The sequence below is a fragment of the Trichomycterus rosablanca genome, chromosome 7, assembly GCF_030014385.1.
Source record: "Trichomycterus rosablanca isolate fTriRos1 chromosome 7, fTriRos1.hap1, whole genome shotgun sequence".
In the NCBI taxonomy this organism is placed as follows: Eukaryota; Metazoa; Chordata; class Actinopteri; order Siluriformes; family Trichomycteridae; genus Trichomycterus; species Trichomycterus rosablanca.
In genome coordinates this window covers 41,575,728-41,580,189 of record NC_085994.1, presented here as the reverse complement: position 1 = coordinate 41,580,189, position 4,462 = coordinate 41,575,728, and the positions used below count along the sequence as shown (strand labels likewise).

General features: G+C 38.9%; 1 long non-coding RNA gene across 2 annotated transcripts; it reads right to left on the bottom strand.

The window, feature by feature from the left end:
* Positions 1-1,392: 1,392 nt before the first annotated feature.
* Positions 1,393-4,217, bottom strand: LOC134318602 (uncharacterized). 2 transcript variants are annotated; one of them, XR_010013396.1, is made up of 4 exons: positions 4,074-4,217; positions 2,647-2,841; positions 2,492-2,560; positions 1,393-2,329 (listed from the first exon to the last, which is right to left on the bottom strand). It is a non-coding gene; the product is annotated as an uncharacterized LOC134318602 (long non-coding RNA). The 2 variants fall into 2 exon arrangements; XR_010013395.1 differs by lacking the exon at positions 4,074-4,217 and having other exon boundaries at positions 2,647-3,360.
* Between the last annotated feature and the right edge of the window lie 245 nt (positions 4,218-4,462).

Genomic DNA, 4,462 nt, shown 5'->3' with positions numbered 1-4,462 from the left:
TTATAGATAAATAAACCTCACACATTCTTACCTGTAGTTTTATATAAAGGAAATATGGATGTTAGTATCAGTAGTAGAGTAAACACTCTGTCCATGCTTCATTCATTCATCCAGCGACCTCAGGTTCAGGACAACATGTCGCAATCATTTGACGTCAGTGTGTGCAGCACGTGTTTACCTTGACACACAGGGTTCATTCATCCTCAATTATTTTATATAAACACTCTATAAACTCATATACATCATTATTACACTAAACACTTCTTATTAAAGGAGTTCTAGATATTCCCACCTCATAAAACATGTACAAGGTGGACTGGCTGCTCTTATGCAGCACATTCTGTTGCATGTATTTATTCTCAAGCCATTTGTTTAGCTATTGACCCAACTGAAATCTGTTATATTTTGGAAAAGCAGCCAACACTTGACATTTAATAATAATAACTAATAAACAACAACAAAAGAATCGGAATCTTTATTATTCGCCAAGTACCAGATGTACAAGTAATTTCATTTGGTGCAGGTGTCAACATATATACATCTAATTAAGTAATAGAAAAATAAACAATATATAAGCACAGAATAAACAATACAACAGCGACAAAACAGTACAGCATCCGACAAGTGTGCAATGAAGATGTATAGTACACTGACAACTTCAAGTAAACAATGGACTACTTGCACTCAAGGCTATGACGCATTTCCGTTTTCAAATAGTGCGGCTTGATCGTTTCCGGTAGTATTGTTTACATTCATCGGCATATGCAAAACCTTCGTGAGATTAAAATGAGTGTCCGGTGTAAAGTTTTTATATCGGAACGTTTTCAGAAACAGCTCAAGAAATATTCAGAGCACTCTTGTGTTCCTCTTTGCTCGGCGTCGGCGAAGTTTAATGGAAGTTTTCATAGCTTCCCAGCTATGAACTCAGGAGGCAGTGGCTAATAAACATCCGTCGGGACCACTTTACTATTTCGCCTTATACGAAGGTCTGTAGCAGACATTTCTTACCAGACCACTTGGTTGAACCAAAAATTCCAGATAATCGGAGAAGATTGACGAAGGGTGCAGTACCATTGCTTTTTTTAATGGAACAGCTACAGCCCTCAGGCTCCACGGCTAATTAATTTCCCTTTCCCATACAATAAACATTAGCCAGTTATTTACAGTGGCATGCCTGTTGTCAAACTATCAAAACAAAGCACTAGTTAAGGTATGGGTTAAATAAAAAATAAAGCAGTAGTTATCAACTCCAGTCCTAGGGACCCCATGCCCTCTGTAATTTATACTGTTGTATTTCTCAACACTTTAAATTCAGCTCCTGATTTAATTAAGCAAACATGTAAATAATTTGCATTACACACCGGTTCTTTACATAAAAAACACAATGCACTGTTTCACAAAAACACAAACAATCTTTTATTAAGTAAACATATGATTTAATTTTGTTTGTTTATTAGGATTTTAATATCATGTTTTACACTTCACAAGTTCACAAGTTATATTGAAAAGTTACAGACAATTTTATATCTCCAGTTCACCTCACTTGCACGTCTTTGGACTGTGGGAGGAAACCGGAGCACCCGGAGGAAACCCACACAGACACGGGGAGAACATGCAAACTCCACACAGAAAGGACCCGGACCGCCCCGCCTGGGGATCGAACCCAGGACCTTCTTGCTGTGAGGCGACAGTGCTACCCACCGTGCCGCCCTATAATTTAATAAGTATACAGAATATTCAATATTTACATTTTCTCATTTCTGTCCACAAATTATGTATTTATTAAACTGTAAAAGAGCATATTTTAGACACACCAGGTTCTGTAAATATTTTGTATACTTTTTGTACATTAAAACATTAAGTCTAAACAAATTCTGTTTCCAATATTTATTATTTTTTATTATTTATTATTATTATTTATTAATTATTTGTTACTCTAGGCTTGCGGAGCAGATGCCACTCAGCCCAAGAACTCTGCTCCCGAGTTGACACCTCAATTTTGTGAGCCATATCAAAAAGCTCCTGTTCAGTGCACACAAAAGCACAGGTGGGTGCATCAAGGTGGTGGTCTTTCAGAGGCAGAAGTGGGGTTGATGGAACATCAGGATGCAGCGTGATGTGTCGTGATGGTAAAACAGGCTGCTGATATGACAGAACATTGCCCTCCTGCACCATACCAAATGCACACTGCACAGCTGGCTTGTTGAGTTCCATGCCCATGGTGGTCACCAGCGGCTTGTCTTCAAGGCTGAATTTTTCATAAGCCTCTGCCACTCTAAACATGCATGGATCCGGTAAAGGGCCCACCATGCCCCTGTAGAGTCCACTCCTACAAATTTAAGTACAGACAATACCCCAAACTATAAGCATTCAGGTTAATAATAAATTAAAGTTAATTATAACTATTTATACATTTCAGGTGTGGTAGAGCAGGTAAATTGTACAACTGCAGGTCTAATGAGCAGATTTGTAAAGTAATTAATCACCTTACCTAACTACTCCTTGAGACTTTTGATTTGGCACAGGTGATCATGTTGTTGATTGGTCCTGGCTTTACACCCTAATAAGAGACAAACGTTGCTGCAATGTAGTTCAGACAGTGCATTAAATTAGAATGCTTATCAAGTGTGATTATTATAAACTTACAATTGTCCGAGGTTTGTGCCAGCGCTGTTCAGTTTCAGTACAGCTGTGCACAGGAGGAACTACTGGCACACTGAGCTGAGAGAAATGTGCAGTTTGAAAAAGCAAAGCCACTATGTGGTTGCATAGGGCAGTGCCTGCAACACATGAACTGCATGTGTGTGTCAGCACAACAGGAGATGAATCACGTAGCCCGATCTGTAAGGGGGTAAGCAAATTAGTAATGACTTTGTTTAATTCATGGGTTCCTATACCAGTGCTGGTGATCCCACATCACATTTTTTGTTTTAACTTATCTAAAACCTGATTGAACTAATTAACAAATTAAGTTCCTCGTGGGTGAGGCTGAGTAAAGTGTTTTAAAATGGAGAGAAAAAAAATTTGTATGGCATAAGCACCCCAAGAATGGAACCTGGAACCTCTTATTTATTTTATAGCAATAGGTTTTGGATATAGAACCTAGAACATCAAAGAACAGTGAAGACTGATTTGAACATCTGAACTTTAGAGCAAAAAGAGATCCCAACCCAGTCATTAAACCCTATGTGTTGCATATTTTTCCACCAGATTCAGCTCATTACCTAAGTAAAGGCTGGTCATGTGGGGGAAACACAAAAAATTGCTAAGTATGGCGTTCATAAGACTGACTTTAGGAATCCTGGATTGCCAATATGTTCATTGCTAGAACAGTGTCTCTTAATGCTACTTCTGGTACCTCTAGATTAGGTATATTGAAAACTTGGTACGTTGAATCATGGAATATTTAAAACTGTATGGAGTGGTCAGGAACATGACTGAGAAACACTGCCATAGAGGGTCAAACTCAGCTCCTGGATGCCAACAGCTTTTTCCCATTTTAGAACAAGACAGTTATATAAGAAGTGAACATTAAATGAAGTTAATGCTAAACTCTGCAGTGCTGTGGACACAGGAGTGAAGTCTGAAACCCCTGGTTTAGCCCTACACTTCCTCCCTACTCGTAAACTGTGCGCTGACTCGTTCTTCTTCATGGATCTGTAGCACAAGGCTCTCACACTGGCCTCCCCTGACAGCCTGTCCCTATTCGACACTAAATAAAAATAACATACAAATTAATTGTACAGTTTGTACATTAGAGAGCTAGTTACCTCATCGTTAGTAAACAAATTAGCAACGTTTTCATGCTGTTAAGCTGTGTTAGCAATACTGACCATTACAGCATAACAGGGTGAAAAAAAGACATAAAACGTAATAATTTTAATGGAAAACATGCCTAGAAGTAAATATCATGAACAACAGCCAAGTTGCAGTTTCAACATAATACTTCCACTTGTCAACAGGACAAACTAACCCAGCTAACACTAATGTAGTTACCCTTGCTAACGCTAGCTAAGTAGCTTCTTTCTGTACTTCGCGGGCTAACCTAAAATATAAGATAAGCGTTTCCTTACCTTCGTAGTTGTGGATGTATGACGAGGCATACAGTTTAAAGCCCTTCTCCAGCTTGCTAGAGGAGGCTTTACTGCTCTTCTTACATATCCGATGAATGTCGTTAATGTTCATTTTTGGAAGCTCTTGCAAACACCGACTGAAAAATACCGCCATGAAATGCCGGAAATGCCAAACCGGAAACGCTGGAGCAGCACTAAAGAAAATGCGGAAGTAGTTGTGCAAGTAGTTGGATGGAGATTATTAAGTAAATAAGGTGCACATGTGCATATGTGGGAGGCACGTGTGATGTGCAGCATGTATGATAATATCCAGGATTATTTTGTTAAAGCGGACGGATGTGGGAATAGTCCTTGTTAAATATGGAGACAGGAATGAACACAAACAGCAC